The following is an 18,630-nucleotide window of genomic DNA, read 5'->3' on the forward strand; positions in this document are numbered from 1 at the left end:
CCAAAGGTTCGGTTCACAAGACAATTCCAACCAAAAGCAAAGGTTCGGTTCTGAAGTCAAAAGAGAACAAAACTCTAAGGTAAGTCCCTCCAATGATCAAAAGCAAAAGGGTCACCTAGAGTCTCCAGCCAGGAAGTCCTCTCAATCCAAACCCACTCATTCTAATCCTTCTAGTTCTTCTAATTCTTCTACTTCCACCAATTCATTTCCATCTTGCTCTCAAGCTAATTCTGTTCGCTCTCAAAAGTCTCATTCGTCAGCTGAACAAAAGGGCAAGCAGAAGGTCAATGAATCCAAACCAGAGTCCAAATCGAACGCACCCAATCCTAATAAGATAAAAGTTTTTACCATTAAAAAGAAAGATGAAACAACTCTCATAAAACGAACATATCTAGTTGACATCTCTCTTACTGTTCATGTTCCCATGAAAGGCTCACGTGGACCCAAGAAACTTTGGGTTCCTAAATCTGCTTAATTTTTGCAGGTTATAAGTGACGAGCAGTTCGACGAAGAATGGTACATCGATAGTGGCTGCTCACGTCACATGACAGGGAGGAAAGAGGAGCTCAGGGAATACAGATCTCTTGCAAATGGTGGCAACGTCAAGTTTGGAAATAATTCTTTCGGCACCATAAAGGGATACGGGATGATAACAAATGGTGACTTTACTATAAGGAAGGTGGCTTATGTGGAAGGACTCCAACACAACCTCATCAGTGTATCTCAGCTTGTTGGAGGTATAGGTCTCAAAGTCTCATTCGATGATGAAGGTTCTGAAATTATAGAGAAAAAGACAAAGAAAGTGATTCTCAAGTCGGAGCGAAAGGGTGAAATGTTTCCCTTAAATCTTAAACCTATCAAAGGAAACCCAGCTATATGCTTGTTGTCAAAAGCTCAGTCTGACGAAAGCTGGTTGTGGCACCAAAGACTCTCTCATCTCAACTTTAAAGATATCAACCGACTTGTCACTGGAGGTCATGTTAGGGGTCTTCCATTGCTCAAGTTCGATAGAGAGCATTTGTGTGTTGCATGCGAAATGGGGAAGCAGAGTCGTCAAAGTCACCCATCTGTAATCAACACAAAAGTTGTTGAACCACTCGAACTACTTCATATCGATTTGTGTGGTCCTTCATCTATCAAAAGCATCGGTGGTAGCAAGTATATTCTTGTTATTGTTGATGACTTTTCACGATTTACATGGGTGTTCTTTCTAAAGCTTAAATCTGAAGCGACTCATAAGCTGAAATTATTCATTAAGCAGATTGAAGTGCAGCTCAAGAAGGTCGTTCACAACATTAGGAGCGACAATGGTCTGGAATTTAAGAATAAGGAGTTTAAAGAGTTTCTAGCAGAAAAGGGAATAAGTCACAACTTCTCAGCTCCCTACACACCTCAACAAAACGGAATAGTCGAAAGACGAAACCGATCTTTGTGTGAAGCTGCCCGAACTATGCTAAGTTTCGCTTCCTTACCTCTTTATTTTTGGGCTGACGCTATTTATGCTGCTTGTTTTACACAGAACAGGTCTTATCTCAACAAGTGATTCACGCTCACACCTTATGAGATACTAAACAACAGAAAGCCCAATGTGAAATTTTTCCATGTGTTCGGTTCACGGTGTTTCATCTTTAACTCTAAAGAACACCGCACCAAATTCGATGTCAAAGCCGACGAGGGAATCTTTCTGGGCTACTCTCTCACATCCAAGGCATACAGGGTCCTAAACAAGCGTTCGAGAAAAATTAAAGAGACATACTATGTGACCTTTGACAATAGCTATGTCAAAAAGCTACAGGCTACAGAAGAATCCGCCGGGGACATCTTTCCTCAAACTGGGCAAGTCACAGTCTCGATCGCCAACTTATACGAGAAATTTCTGGAGCTCTTTGACAAACCAGAGAAAGCTTCCTTCTCCGAAGCAGGTGCCGCAGACAACAAGGTTGACCACATGAAGCAGATAGTCGAAGAAGCTGCAAGGAGAATGAATGAAGGAGGATCGACTACTGATGACCTTCCATCTAACAATGCTTCAGTCGAGGGGGAGCCAAGCTCAAATGTCGAGGGGGAGCCAAGCTCACATGTCGAGGGGAAGCCAAGTTCTACAACTCCAACCGAAGGTGTTTCTCCAACCGAAGGTACCTCTCCAACCGAAGATGCTTCAACGCCTGAAAGCTCAGCACCACAAGAAACCCCTGAACCTCAAAGTTCTCAAAGCTCATCAATCGAGGGGGGGCATGATGATATGACGCTTGATTACGATAGCCAATCTGAGCCAGAAGAAATGATCAATGCTGAACTAGACCCAACCTTTGATCCAAATTACCCTCCTCTTACCAAATGGACCAGAGATCATCCTATCTCTCAAGTAGTTGGTGATGTATCTGAAAAGGTTCTGACCCGATCACAACTGAAGGCAAAGCAGACATCCTTATTTTCAAAGGTTGAGTTTTGTATGTTTAACTCATTCGTATCAAAAGTTGAACCGAAGACAGTTAACACTGCCCTCGATCACTCTGATTGGGTTCAAGCAATGCAAGACGAATTAAACGAATTTGAGAGGAACAAAGTCTGGCGCCTCATTCCAACTCCTCCAGATGCTTCGGTTGTTGGTCTAAAATGGGTTTTCAGGAACAAAATGGACAAGGAAGGGAATGTAATAAGGAACAAGGCTCGTTTGGTTGTAAAGGGATACTGCCAGGAGGAATGGATAGATTATGAAGAGACTTTCGCTCCAGTAGCTAGGCTAGAATCTGTTAGAATATTTCTGGCTTATGCTGCTCACAAAAACTTTGAAGTTTTCCAAATGGACGTCAAGTGTGCTTTTCTCAATGGAGAACTCGAAGAAACTGTGTATGTGGAGCAACCTCCTGGGTTCGTGAACGAAAAGTATCCAAACCATTGCTATATTCTGGATAAAGCTGTGTACGGTCTCAAACAAGCTCCGAGAGCCTGGTATGAAACGCTAACAAAATTTTTAAAGATGTCTAAATTCAAACAAGGTTCGGTTGACCCAACCTCCTTTCGCAAAAAGGAAGGTAACCACCTTATGATAGTTCAAATTTATGTCGATGACATCATCTTTGGCTCCATGAATCCCAGCTTAACAGCTGAATTCAGAAAGTTGATGGAGACTAAATTTGAAATGAGCTCAATGGGTCCTATTAACTTTTTCCTTGGTTTAAATATTAGACAGGGACCCGAAGGCATCTTTATCAATCAGGAAGCTAACACAAAGACTCTCCTAGCAAAGTTTGGCATGATGGGAGACTCAAAAGTTAAAATTCCAATGGCATTCGGCACCAAGCTTAACCCATCTCTAGACAAACCGGCTGTCGATATCACGCTCTATCGTCAAATGATAGGCTCACTAATGTATCTTACTGCCAGCAGGCCTGATATCATGTTTTCTGTATGTTATTGTGCTAGATTTCAGGCAAACCCACGCGAACCTCACATGCTTGCAGTGAAGAACATCTTACGCTATCTCAAGCGAACTTCCTCCTTAGGTCTATGGTATCCATCCAACTCAGGCTTCTTCGTTCAAGCCTATTCTGATGCTGATCTTGGAGGATGTGGACTCGACAGAAAAAGCACAATTGGTGGCTGTCAATTCCTTGATGGGAAGTTGGTCAGCTGGCAATCCAAGAAACAAACGTGTGTGTCGTTGTCTACTGCCGAAGCGGAATACATTGCCGCTACCTCCTGCACATCACAAGTGATTTGGATCCAAAGTCAACTTAAAGACTATGGACTCAATATGAAGAAGATCCCACTATATTGTGACTCTGAAAGTGCAATTAGGATCTGTAATAACCCAGTGCAGCACTCTAAAACCAAACATATAGCACTGAGGTATCACTTCATCAAAGATCACGTGGAAGATGGAAACGTTGAAGTTCACTTCATAAGAACCACTGATCAACTGGCTGACGTCTTTACCAAAGCTCTTCCTGAAGCATCATTCAATAAAATATTACAAGGGCTAGGTATGATGGAATCAGAGTCAGTACCTCACACTACCTCTCCATCTCAAACGTAAAAAGCGAAACCAACCGAACATTCGGGTTCGGTTAAACCATGTGTCTCGCTCATCACTTCAAAGGTAGTTTTTCTATGTTGTATAATTCTTGTACGATTTTGTTTTTCTATGTGTTAAATGTATTTTCTAATTGCTTGTCTAAATTCCTTGGTTTCTCAAAAATTTCCAAAACCGAAACCAACCGAAGGTTCGGGTTCGGTTTCTCAAAATTTTCCAAAAACGAAACCAATCGAAGGTTCGGGTTCGGTTTTTCAAAATTTTGTTAAACCGAAACCAACCGAACGCTCGGGTTCGGTTTTTCATCTTTTTCCCAACCGAAACCAACCGAACGTTCGATTTCGGTTTTTCACATTCTTTTCAAAGTTTTTTTAAGTCTAATTTTTTTCTTACTTAGTTTATTCTTTTTTCTTTTCTTTCCTTCTCTTACAAATTTTTTATTTTTTTTAATATATACACCTCAAAACTCCAAAAATATTTTTATTCTTTTGTGTGTTCGTTCGTTTATGGGGATATAATTGCTAAATTACTTAAGTGTCCCTAGAAGCATGCTGTTGTATGTGTCCCAAGCCTCATAAGATTTTGAATAATAGCCTTTATGACCTGGTATACACAAACCTTGTCTTCCCAATAAGGCTCTCACATTTATTCTAATCGTGAGCTACCTCACTCTCTTCTCATATGAGTTAAGAGATTCCTGCTTGGTCCTCATTTTCGCAGCAGAGGTACTATGTTCTCTTACACCATCTCTATTAAACTTCTCCATTACATTCGTTTCATCAACGTAACCCTTGAGACTCTCAGAAATTACCACTGAGGTTTATGGTTACACAACATCTGTGTTTATGATCTTAGTTTCGTGTCACTACGAGCTGAGTGAAACCCAAAATTCAACACCTAATGAATTGACGGTGAACAATTAATTTGCTCAAGTTTTCACCAAAGAATTGACGAATGTACCCTAATGAAATCTCAAATTTTCTTTTGTGCGATTCTTATGAAATTGTTAATCCCCATAACATTTCTTCCCTTGGGATCCAATTTTAATTTTTTTTCCAAGCCAATTTAAAATAAATTCCTACCTACTTGTTCAACAGGCTACACTGGTCTCACAAGTACTTTGTTCACTTTCTTTCTTATTTCAAGAATAGAATTGCTGAATCAAAGCGAAAGCCACCCTTATTTAACCTAATTAAAAGAAGCCTTTCAACATTTCTTAATAAATGTTTGATCGTAATTCAACGGGAATCCACACTAGCACTTTAAGGTCTCTCTTGACCTTGAAGGAAGAGATTCGTGCCCGGGATCATCAGTTTCGTGTCATTATTGACATCACAGAATATCCTTAAAAGAGTTGCTTTATTTCTTTTCCTTTTACACTCTTTGCATGAAAATCTTTGATTTTCCAAAATTCCGTTACTAACTTTTACAGGCTGTATTATTACCCGGTGGTTAATTATGAAGTTGTGGTTAAAAAAAAAACAATCCACGTGGCTATTTCATTCAAAAGCTGTCATTTAAAAGGATAAGACGAAAAGGTTGCTGACTCGGCGGGAGTTCAAAGGATTAAAATTCAAACGCCGGTAAAAAGTGGGCGCGTGTGAATTTGAAACGGCCTTACTTTTTCTGACATTATGGACGCGTGTGCGAAATCCAAGCGACATCCTTCTGGCATTTAAAGGCGCGTGTGGATTTGAACCGTTTTTCTTCTGAAACGGCACTTGTTGGGTAGCGTGATCCTAGGAATCTGACACTATCTCTCCTACGTGATCATCGCATAGAAGATATGAAACGATTTTTCTCTCTCCAATCTCTCACTATAAAAGGCAGTCTACACCACCATTTACCTTTTTACTGCTTCCGGATTTTCTAGAGAGCAAAAACGTCCCAAAAGCTTCACTGTTCATCTTCTTCTTCGACTATCTTCAACAATGGCAGAATCTTCTTCAGTCCATGCTACATCACAAATCCTTCCCATTCGTCCGCAACAATGCCTGGTGATCGATCTTAATCCTCTGGCGTACGATTCTTACATGTCGCCGATCATCGAGTGCTTGAAGTACTCCCAAATCGCCACCGCTCTCTCCAGGATCGAGTCTGTGCCTATGGTGGCCTTATCGCAGGTTTACGCGACTGCTTACTACGACAAGGCAGTTGACCGGGTGTTCTTCGAGATTGCTGAACACAAGACATCCGTTTCTCGCCAGCGTTTCTGCACAATGCTAGGGTTGGCCGTTGACCCATCGAGAGTAAATCCGGAGACGATTCCGGTTGGGCATCTATTTAGCATGTTTTACAACATGGGGTACACAGAGGTCCTCACCTCTGTTGCTAAGTTCAAAAAGTCCTGTCTGCCGCCACAGTGGATTGGCTTATTTACAGTCCTTTTCAAGGGATTGTCGGAACGGAGCTCAGGATCCGACGGTGCAAGTCGCCTCTTCTTGTCGATAATGTACACGGGCTACAACGGGATTAACCTGGACTTTGGGTTGGTCCTATGGCAACAGCTCATCCAGAGCCTTTCTTCATCATCACGACACTCTGAGGTGTCGTTGGCCCGGTTCTGGATCTTGATTACAAAATGGGCGATGGACAAGTTCGACATCCCCACTGCCGATGGTGCATCGATGTCTTCTGTTGGTACGTTTCATACCAAGAAGATCATCGTCTCAGATGCATCGAAATTTTCTTTCATTGGCTCCATCCCAGAGACAATGTATCGCGACGTGCCCTCTGACAGCAGATTGATTCGGACGATCAAGGAGTTCAGGCCAGCTGGTCCTAGGGAACTGACACGGATATGCTCAGGTCTATCCACGATGCCGACAAACCGGTTAACAGGGGCAAAAAGGCTGACAAAGGGAAGCAAGCGACCAAGGCTCCAAAAGGTCCTTCTCCCAAAAAGAGGAAACATACAAAGGCTGCTCAGTCTCCACAGCCGAAGAGGAGGAAGACACAACCGAAGCGCAAGCTTGTTATTCCCTCTTCTTCAAGTGATTCTGAGGGCGAGGGTTCGGGTTCTGACGGCTCTCAAGGAGAAGAAATCCCCTCAACGAGGCAACACACCCCCTCGGTCACCTACCCCGGAGGTGGTACATCACAACCCCCCAGTTCCTTCACCTCCACCAACCATTCCTACTTCCATTCCGACCATAATCCCCACTACCACTATTCCACCAACATCTTTCCCTATACCACCACCCATTTTCATGACTGCAATCGAAACACCACCAATAACCGAAACCCCTCCCGTAACCGAACCGCCACAAACCGAAACACATACAACCGAACCTACCCACACTCAACCACCACCCAATACTCAAACTCAACATACCCCAACCACAACACCCCCAGCTTCACCCCCCCCCCCTCCATCTCCAGAAAATGCCTCCGATGGCGAAAACCCTTACCTTGGTGGGGAACACATGAACTTTGATTCGGTCTGCTATAGTCCGTTTCAAGTTCAGAGTGACGAGGAGGATGATGCTCCAGTGACAAAGAAGCATCTTAAAGAGCTTCACGAGAAGGTTGATCTGCTTCTCGCCTCCTCTTCCAACCAGCAGTCTTCTCTATCTGAAGCTGCGCTTCAGAAAATTGTTGATGCCTTCTCCCGGGCTCAACATGATTCGGTAGCCTCAGCAACTGCTGCGATTGTCGCCTCTACCAGAGCATGTGAGGCAGCGACCGAAAAAGTCGATAAACTATTCTCCGACGCTACTGTCCTGTTGAAGTCTTTGCAGGAAAGCGCTTACGCCACCAAGACAACTTTGGAACCGATTGTTCAGCAATTGGCCAGGTTCGTCTCAACGGAGTTGACTTCGTTCGCTGCCCTTCGCCAAAACCTAAGCGACGACAACTCGGCCCTTCGTGCCTCCATCGATGCGCGCCTCGCTAAGTTACAGGAGGATCTCGCAGCCGAGAATTCATTGATGGACGTTCTGGCTAGCAAAACAACCGCCCTCAAGGTCAAGAGCACGGAGCTTTCCAACTCACAACAACAACTGGACGCTCTTCGATCCGAAAGGGAGGTGATCAAAACTTGTGTTTCGGATGTCCACGCGGCGTTATCCAACATCCTAGAAGCACACGATCCTATTCTGAACCACTCGGTGAGGCGAACCCTCGCTGAAAAGCTCTCTCCGGCCATGGACCTTCTCAGCAAAATCGAAGGCCTTCCGAGTTTCGTGTCCATTCCGAAACAAGGGGGAGATGAGAAGAAAGGATCTAAACCACCTCCTTCCTCCAAAGCTACTCACACAACCGAACCACCTCAGACTGGTCAAGCTTCGGGTTCGGGTGTGAAGAACAAAGGCAAAAACATAGCTGAGGAAGAAGATGAAGATGAAGATGAAGACAGGGAGACCATTGCTGACATGTTAAAACAAAAGAACAGTCGCAATGCTGACGATGATGCCAGTCGTGTGGCGCGAGAGGCTGAAGAAGCCGAACGCAAGCAAAAGGAAGCCCACGATCTCCTTGAGAGCCGGAAGACTCTCTTCCCTGCCTGGACTAGGGAGCGTTTGATTAAAGAGGCCATAGAAACTCCCAGCATATTATGGCTCGAGCCGGTTATCTCGTTCGACTGCAACAATACTGTCGACTCGCAGTTCGACATGCCGCTGACTCGAAAGGCGTTCATCTTCCACGCCTTCTCTAACATCTTTGAAGTCCCTCATCCGAACGCTGAGCTTGACAGGGAGCTCATTGACTTCTATCTGGCGGCTGCTCGTCCTCAATACCTTACTTGGAGCGCCCAGAAGATTGTGAACGTTCGGGTGCTGAAGCCTTACGCCGAAGGGAGGTTCACAAACGTTTGGTTCAAGCTTATTCGGGGATCTGCAAGAACTGCTCATCTTATCTCCCTGGCAGATTTACCGAATTTAAATCCTCATGATTGGATTCTCCTGTATAATATCCTTTTGACTGATGAAGCCGAATATGGTCCCATTATAGACCATATCAAAAGGATGTTAGCCTGCTACATCATGGAGGTTGCCCTAATGGATCAGGAGGTCGCCACAGTCTTCAAAAAGAAACCGAAGATAGCTCCTGTGGGATCGGCCAGTGATCTCAACAAAATGAAAATGGGCAAGATCGACCCGAGACGCAACTCGGTTATGTTCACTAGAGCCGAAGGACAGAAATGTCTCTTCGCTTTAGCTGACAAACACCTTTACACCACTGCGTGTCTGGAGCATGTGTTATCAATTATCAAACGGTGTAAAGAGAATTCGGCTGATGATGTCAAGTACTTCAACGACATGATCCAATGGTACATCCGGTTTAGATAGACCATTCTTTCAATGACCAAATGTCTGTTTAGCACCGTGAAGAAGAAGGTACCTGCTTCAGCTGCTGGCCCAAGTAACAAGTGAAGGTCTCGCTCCAAATTGACGCAAAGGGGGAGATTGTTGGGCTGAAGATTATTTTGAAGATTGCGTCTTTTGGGCTCGATAGTATAGTTATTTTGTACTCCGGTTTGGGCCTGTCCAACCAAGAGCCTTTTATGTTTTATATATAAGAATATGCTTGCATGCATATTAGGTTAACGATTGATACGATAATTCCAGAGCTTAACGATAGTATTTTCTAGGTTTCTTTAATCGTTCTTGTAACCTTCCAATCCTCTACAGTTGATGTTCTTAATCGAGATCTTCTGAGGATTTTGTTTTAATCATTCGACTCGTTTGATTCACACTTGTCTCGTTTATATTTTCGTGTTCTTACAGTTTTATATTATTTGCCTGTTTGAGATCTAATTGATCTTCTTAGATTTAAAAGTTTTAATCTCATCATTATGATTTATTAATATATTATAAGTTCTAATATATTAATATAAGATCATATTATTTAATTAGTAGTGATCTATAATTAATCTAGGATTAATTTAGTGATCAAAGATATTACTAATTAAATATGGGCTTCTATATTTATATAGTGTGTGGGCTTATGCTTATTTGGAATGGGCTAGGCTTGGATGGAGAAGTCCATGGATACTCCATGGAGCTTTAACCCATGGATCTCATGGAAATGAAGAGACATGGGTATTAGGGTTTACATGGATGTAACCCTAATCCACCACACTATATAAAGGAGGCCTTGGCTCTTAAAATCAAGCTAGTTGTATCTAGTGAACACTAGTTGACACATGTTGAGGTGAGGGCCGATTTCAAGAGAAGTGTGACTATTCTCTCAAAGTTCCAAGTTTGTGGTGATTTGTGACTTTCATTTGAGGCATCCACATTATTGGTGCTAGGCTCTAAAACTCCAAGGAATCAACTACAACTACAAGGTAAGTATTTCTACTAGCTTTATTTGATTCATGTTCCCCATGCCATGCTAGTTAAGATATGAACCTTGGAAAAATAATTATTTGCATGTATCTTAGACAAACATAGATCCAAGGTTTATTAGGGTTGCATGTACACTTAGGAAGTGTTAGAATTCTCAAAACCCATCAGTGGTATCAGAGCCTAGGCTTGTTTGTTTGATACTTGTTGCAATATGCTTGAAAAAGTCGAAATCTTGTTGTCTGACTGATGGACTCGCCGAGTCCATGGGGGGGACTCGCCGAGTCCACTTGTATCTTCAACCTACTCGCCGAGTAGGTTCATGCACTCGACGAGTAGGGTCGACAGAGTGCAGATTTTCGACTTTAGTTGCTGGAAATGGATTGGAAACATTACCCTAAACTGTTTTGGTACTTGAAAACTTGTTTTAGCTGGTGTAATGTTTTTGCTAATTCATTTACAACAACTAGTTATCAAAATTACAAAGTTTAATGTGATTTTGATTCTTGAAAGTGTTCATATTCATGTTCTTGTTCTTATGAAGTTTAGATGATCATAGGAATTATTTGTAACCTATGTGGTAGTTTAATTCTTGATCATAATGTGTTTTAATGGAGTCCATAACTTGTCCTCAAGTTATGGAAAACCAAAAGTCTCTTGGATTAAAAAAACCATTAAAAGAACACAAGAGTTAAAAAAATGAAAAGTCCTCATTTTATTACTCTATTAAACTCATAAGTTACAAGAAATGAAAAGTTTTGAAAGTTTACAAAACTTGCCCTCAAGTTTTGGAACAAGTAAAGTTAAGTTAAACTTTAGTTCCAACCCCTAGAATTTTAAAAGTTAAAATTCAACCCTTATACTTATATTATTATGATTTAATTATATATATGTATAAGAACAAATTCGTCTTACCGCTAGTACGCCTCATTCACGAAGCCGGTCTATAAGGTGGGTATAAGGTTGTTGCCTATAAAATGGTGACTTAATGGGTGTCTACTCTCACCCACCGCTTGCTTGACCGGTGGAGGGTCGTTAGCCGAACGGGTAAGACAAGGACTTATAGATTCTCATTCAAAGTATGATGAATATTATAAAGTAACTAAAAGTTTTATTAAATTCCCAATCTTAGTTACTTTAGGAAAAATGTGAATAAGGTGCTAATCCATGAAATTACACTTTACACTTTGTTTGAGTCGTTGGTGGAGCGTGTGTGGTTAACCGGCACACTAACTTGGACTTAACAAGGTAGGTAAAGGGTAACTTAAAGGTTTATCATAGTATCGATGGAGCGTGTGTGGTTTACCGGCACATCGATTGAGTGATAAACTTTAAAGGGTACCAAGTGATTTGCATGGTTACTTCACACCTCGTTTTGTGATCCTCGGCATCCCAGTCACAAAACCTGGAGGGCACACTCGAGATTGAAACATGCCTTTGAAAAGTTCATTGAATCTCAAAGAATCTAGGAATTTCTAAGAACCAATCAAAAACCTAATACTTAAATATTGCGGTTTTCGTGGTGGAAATTGGTGAATCGTCATTCACCTACCTTTCAAATATGGTATAGCTTAGATTACGGCATACCTCTTCTAAGTTATATTATATTGTGATTGGATCCTAGCCTTAATATTACATTTGGGTGTTTTATTAAGGACTCTCTTATATCTAAACTAATCTTGTTCTCTACTCTTCAGATGTCTTCCAACAATGCTTCTGGCTCTAATCCTAATGGCTCCTTTACCCTTATGAACTTGTGTGGGAAAGTCACCTTTGATGGATCCAACTTCAATGAGTGGATCAGAAACATCAGGATGATTACCCGCTACGAGGACAAAGAATATGTCCTTGACAAGGAGCTTAAGGAGATTGATGAGACCACTGCAACTCCTCAGGAGATCGCTGAATTTCGGGCACATGAAAGGGATGCTACGAAAGTGGCTTGCATCATGATGGCCACGGTGACAGCGGAACTCCAAAAGTCTTATGAGGATTTCTACCCTTATGAAATGCACCAAGATTTGATGGAAAGATACCATCAAAGTGCAAGACAAGAGAGGTATGAAATCATCTGCTCCATGATAACAACCATGATGAAGGACGGGGAATCCGTCACGAACCACATGCAGAAAATGCAAAGGTATGTGGATCGTTTGCTGAAGCTTAATGTGAACTTCCCTGAGGATCTTGCAATAGATATCATTTTGCACTCTTTACCATCGTGCTATGATCAATTCCGCATGACATATCACATGAATAAGGAAGAGGTCACACTCAGCAAACTTCAGGGACTTCTCAAGACCGTAGAATCAGGTCTTAAGGGGAAGTCGGTTGCTATCACTCCTACTCCAAACTCAACTCCGGTTTTGGCAATTGGGAAAAATCGATGGAGGAAGAGAAAGAGATCCTCGAAGGGTACCAAGGCTCGGACCCTTGATGGCTCTTCTTCAAGTGGAACCAAGAAAGGTTTCGTCACTCCTTCTTTTGACCCAAAAGAGGCTGAATGCTTCTATTGTCATGAAAAATCTCATTGGAAGCAGAACTGCCCAAAGTACCAGCAGGATGTAAAGGATGGGAAAGTCAAACCCAACCATGCAGGTACTTACACTATCACTTCTAATAACTCACCCCATTCTAAATCTTGGGTCCTTGATACCGGTTGTGGTATTCATATTTGTTGTGACTTGCAGGGACTAAGAAGAAGTGAGAATGTGGAGCAAGGAAGAATAAACTTGATCATGGGGAATAGGAAAGCTTTACCTGTTACCAAGATTGGAGTTTATACTTTATCGCTAAGTAGTGGGTTTAATTTAGATTTGAATAAGTGTTGTTATTCGCCAGGAATGGCAAGAAATATTATTTCCTTTCATGCTTTGTACAAACAAGGGTTTACCTTTTCATTTAATAATGAAGTTGGTTCTATTGATGCTTTCTATAATAATGTCTTTTATTTTAAAGCATTACCTTGTGATGGTGTGTATGAAGCTGTATCTGTTGTAGATAACTTAGGAAATAATGTTTTGTGTATTGATTCTACTAATAATAATAACTTGGATAAAGCATCATTATGGCATTGTCGTCTTGGACATATAAGCAAGAAACGCATAGGCCAACTCCAAAAGGATGGAGTCTTGGAGTCGTTTGACCTAAAGTCAGATGATAGTTGCGAATCATGCTTACTTGGAAAAATGACAAAGTCACCCTTCACAGGCTCATATGAGAGGGGTGAAGGTTTGTTGGACCTTATACACACGAATGTGTGTGGACCATTCAAACATGCCACAAGGGATGCTAATCGTTATTATTTGACTTTTACTGATGATTACAGTAGATATGGATATGTCTACTTAATCAAGCATAAGTCAGAGACTTTCGAGAGGTTTAAGGAATTTAGACAGGAAGTCGAGAATCAATTGGGCAGGAACATTAAGATGCTTCGATCCGATCGAGGAGGTGAGTATCTTAGTTCAGAGTTCCTCGACTATCTTAGAGTACTCTTTCCGGCTCAAGGCATCAGCTACCACGTTGGCCTTGCCTGGGTGGTACTTGATTAATTTATTTCACACTCGTAATTGTTTAATAGTTCAACCCATCTTCGTTGCCTCATATTCAACTCTTTTTGATTCAAGATGTGCTTGAGACTCTTGTGGTCCGTGAAGATGGTGCACTTCGTACCATAGAGATAATGCCTCCAAATCTTCAGATCGAAGACCACTGCTCCCAATTCCACATCGTGGGTTGTATAATTCACTTCGTGTGTCTTTAGTTAGCGGGATGCGTAAGCTATCACTTTTCCACGCTGCATGAGAACGCAACCTAAACCCTGATTTGACGCGTCACAGTAGAGCACGAAATCTTCCGTTCCCTCCGGTAGAGATAATACCGGGGCACTGCAGAGTGCTCGCTTCAGGGTTTGGAATGCAACTTCTTGTTTGTCCGTCCATTTGAAGGGTACGCCCTTTTGTGTAAGCGAGGTAAGTGGCTTGGCGATCTTAGAGAAGTTCTGAATGAACCTCCTGTAGTAACCTTCTAGGCCTAAGAATTGGCGAATCTATATGGGTGTTGTTGGAACTGCCCATCCTTCGATGGCTTTGACCTTAGAAGGATCCACATGTATTCTTTCCTGACTAACAACATGACCCAAAAAGTTCACGCTACGGAGCCAAAACTCACACTTGGAGATTTTTGCGTATAGCTTCTCCTTTCGCAGGGTTTCCAGGATTTGTCGGAGATGTTGACCATGCTCTTCTTCGCTTCGGGAATAGACTAGAATGTCGTCAATGAAAACGATAACAAAGTTGTCGAGGAATGGTCGACAGATTCGATTCATTAGGTCCATGAATGCGGCAGGAGCATTCGTTAGACCGAAGGGCATTACGACAAATTCATAATGTCCGTAACGAGTTCGGAAAGCGGTTTTAGGAATATCCTCTTCGCGGACCTTGAGTTGATGGTACCCGGATCGTAGATCTATCTTAGAGAAATAACTAGCTCCTTGGAGCTGGTCAAATAGATCGTCGATTCGTGGGAGTGGATAGCGATTTTTGACAGTGAGCTTGTTTAGCTCCATGTAATCGATGCACATCCTAAAAGATATGTCCTTTTTTTTGACAAAGAGAACCGGAGCTCCCCATGGTGAGTAGCTGGGTCAGATGAATCCTTTGCCCAGGATTTCGTTGAGTTGGCTGGACAATTCCTGCATCTCAGCAGGAGCTAGTCGGTAAGGCGATTTAGCGAGGGGAGTTGCTCCTGGAACAAGATCAATTCAGAATTCAACTTGTCTCTCTGGGGGTACTTTAGGAAGATCTTCAGGAAATACGTCTGGGAATTCACGTGCTACTGGGATGTCTCGAACGTTAACCTCTTCCTCGGTTTTATCCACTATATGTGCCAGGAACGTCAAATCGTTCTTTCGCAGATGCTTTTGTTCCTGGACGCACGAGATGAGGCGAAGGTTCGTGCTAGGTTTGTCTCCGTAAATAACTAGGGTTTCGTGATCGGGAAGGTGAAGGCGAACAGCCTTCTCGTGACACATAATTTCAGCATGGTGGGGGCTTAACCAGTCCATGCCAATAATCACATCAAAACTCCTAATGGAAACAGGCATTAAGTCTATTCGGAAGACGTGTTGATTTAGAGTTAGGGTACATCCGATGTAGACTTCCCCAGTGGATTCGGTTTTCCCATTGGCCATTTCCATCGTAAAGGTTTCATTGAGCTTCTGGGGTTGTCGTTTTAACAAATGTTTAAACTTATTGCTCACAAAACTTCGCTCTGCTCCGGTATCAAATAGGATGCATGCATAAGTGTGGTTTATGAGAAATGTACCAGTAACAACAGCAGGATCTTGAATCGCTTGTCCCTTACCCATAATCGCTTTTCACTATAAACAGAGCTCTAATACCAACCTGTCACACCCCCGAACCGAACGGCAGAAACATCTGAGGGCTCTTGTGACTTAAATTGAATACCATCACAATGATTATACATGAATCATAACATCATTCATCACCATGCATTGAAATAATACAACTGATATTGTTTACATCTATTACATTGTTTTAGTCATTACAATTTCATAACATAAACCGTTCGATAGGAAATCTAAGCAAAACACCATGACATAACTTGGTACTTATTCTTCGGCTTACCTGTTACCTAAGACTACAAGTTATTTTGAAAAACGTCAACATATGAAATGTTGGTGAGTTCATAAGTAATGTTATGGAAAAATGATTTTTGTGAAGTTTGAAAACCCAGAAAATCCGATATTTTCTAAAAAAGAGTATTTGTTTATAAAAAATTGTGAAGATCCGTAAATATGCTTGTCGATTTTGAAAACATGTATAATTGTTGAACTTTGCATACATCACATAGGTGAAAATGTTGAACTCCCCGGGAAAACCCAATGTTTTCCCAATACGTAAATTACATGACTAGTTTATTGTTATACCGATACGACGATTGTTTTTTTTACCCCGGTGACATTGGATTAATTAAGGTTTGTGAGTTGTTACAATCACGCATTAATGAAAATGACTAGTTTATAACTACAAATTACGAACGATCCTTAAGGCGTAGCCTGTACTACTCACATAATCCAACCACCCTGACTTCTCTTGATTAACGCCACGGATCTGATTACTCGAATTCTCATAAGTCGGTCAACCGAGGAGAAAAGAGGGTACGAAGCCCCCTTTATTTCCATAAGTTATTCAAGGCTATCAGGATTGCGAAAGGCACTTGGCCCAACTCGCATTTGACTTCTCGACCATTAGACCCAATAGCACAATAGAGCTACTGAAAGTCCTTTTACATGAAATTGGGTCATAGAAGGCCCATTAACATGTAAGCGCGTTCCCTTCGGGCCCAAAGATCATGTTATTGGGCTAGCAAGGCCCAACAAGCACGATTTGAAACTTTCAAGCCCAAAGTTTGAATGTTGACTCCTCATAGTTATCGCATGTTTATTGAAATACTATGGTTTATTGATTTTTGTTTTGTTATTGATTCGAGACCCAATCAATTCGTTTTGTAACAATATTGGTTGTTGAGAGTGTGTTTGTTTTTACGTTTCGTCGGTAGTTGTGGATCTCGTATTTTGTCTTAATGAATTAATTTGTTTAAAAGTAAGATTTTTACCTTTTCACAACCTTTCTTTTATAAAAATAGCACTTTTAGTCCTTTATATAAAAGAATTTCATTTTAGTCCTTAAAACATTATTTTGACACTTTTGTATCATAAACTTTTTGAAAAGACATTTTTAGCCCAAATTTATTTTGTAAACAGCTTTAGTCCTTCCAGAATGATGTTTTCTCGGTTAAAACCCCCAGTTTCGTAACTTTTACAGTTTTGGCCCAAAAAAGAAAATTTTTACATTTTTGATCCTTTTTTAATTTGAAAAGCATTTTTGACCTTTGAAATAGTTTTAATACACTTCAAATCCCCTGTTTTTACAGAATATTGCATTTTCAGCCCCTCAAACTTAGAAATCTCGCATTTTGAGGCTTATTGGGCCGAAAAGCCCAAATTTAGCCCATTAAGTTCAAAATTTACATTTTAAGTCCCTCAAAAATGTTTTTGTTCAAAAAAATTATTATAGAAACTGTTTGGACCCTTTTGACCCTCCAGAAACTATAATTTGTCGGTTTGGACCCTATGTTTTGTATCTTTGACAATTTAAGCCCAAAAATGGGTTTTATGTTCAAGTATGTTCATCCTAACCATATAAACTATTTTTCTTGACTTGATTAGTGTAAAATAGTTTAAGTTATGTTTATTTCCTTCCTCATGTTTTAGATCTCAGTTTTTACACACTTTTTGGATAACATATTCATCACAAACACATGACATCACACACATACATGCATCAAATCACACATAGCATACATTTATACATAGATCTACACATTTACTTGTATTATCCCCCATAAAAACTCATAAAAACCGAAAAAGAAGGGGTATGAAACTCACCTTGAGTTGTGGATCGGTTTTGAAGAAGATTTGGAGAAGTTTGGTGCTATTTTCGGCCCTATCAAGTTCCTTGGATGGCTCTCGAACTTAGATGCTTCTAAGGTGCAAGATCATGAACTTGAATGGATTAAGAGATGATTTTTGATGAAAAGAAGTAGCTAGATTATGGATCTAAGCAATATCTTACCTTAGATGATGAGTTTTTGTGGAGAATATCCTTGAAAGCCTTCTAGTTCTCGAAAGTTTTGAAGAAGAAGTGAGAAGATGTTCTTGAAGAATTAGAGAGAATGGAGTGAATTATTGTGAGTGTGTGTGTGTGTGTTGTGTTCGGCCGAGAGCAAGAGAGAGGGGAGAGAAGAGAGGTTTTTGAGTTGATTTGCATGAAAACATGAGATGGTGCATGGGAATCCTATGGATAAATGTGAGGTGGCATAGGAAAGTCAACTCTCCTTCTTTGGTTGGGCTTTGGCCGAGAATGGAGAGAAAAAAAGAAAAGGATTGGGCCTTGTATGCTTAAGCCTATTTCATGGTTATGTTATGTGATGTTTGGCCCAAATAAATATAAATATGATTTTTATAACCTATTAGGGCTAAATTAGGTTAATTATGGCCCAATATGGTCCATTTAAATATTTTATTTCATTCTAGGCTCAATATGGCCCAAAATATTAAAATAAATGAAAGTGAGTCCAATTAGAGCCCATTTAAGAGCTCTAAGCCCATGATATTCTAGTTGGGAGGTTATTGGTCCATTGGGCCCAATAAGGAAGTCCTAGTCCAAAATGGACTTAAACAAGGACTTCTAGGGTTTCCAATTATTTGTTGACTAT

The sequence above is a fragment of the Lactuca serriola genome, chromosome 4, assembly GCF_051521515.1.
Source record: "Lactuca serriola cultivar US96UC23 chromosome 4, Lser_US96UC23_V15, whole genome shotgun sequence".
In the NCBI taxonomy this organism is placed as follows: domain Eukaryota; kingdom Viridiplantae; phylum Streptophyta; class Magnoliopsida; order Asterales; family Asteraceae; genus Lactuca; species Lactuca serriola.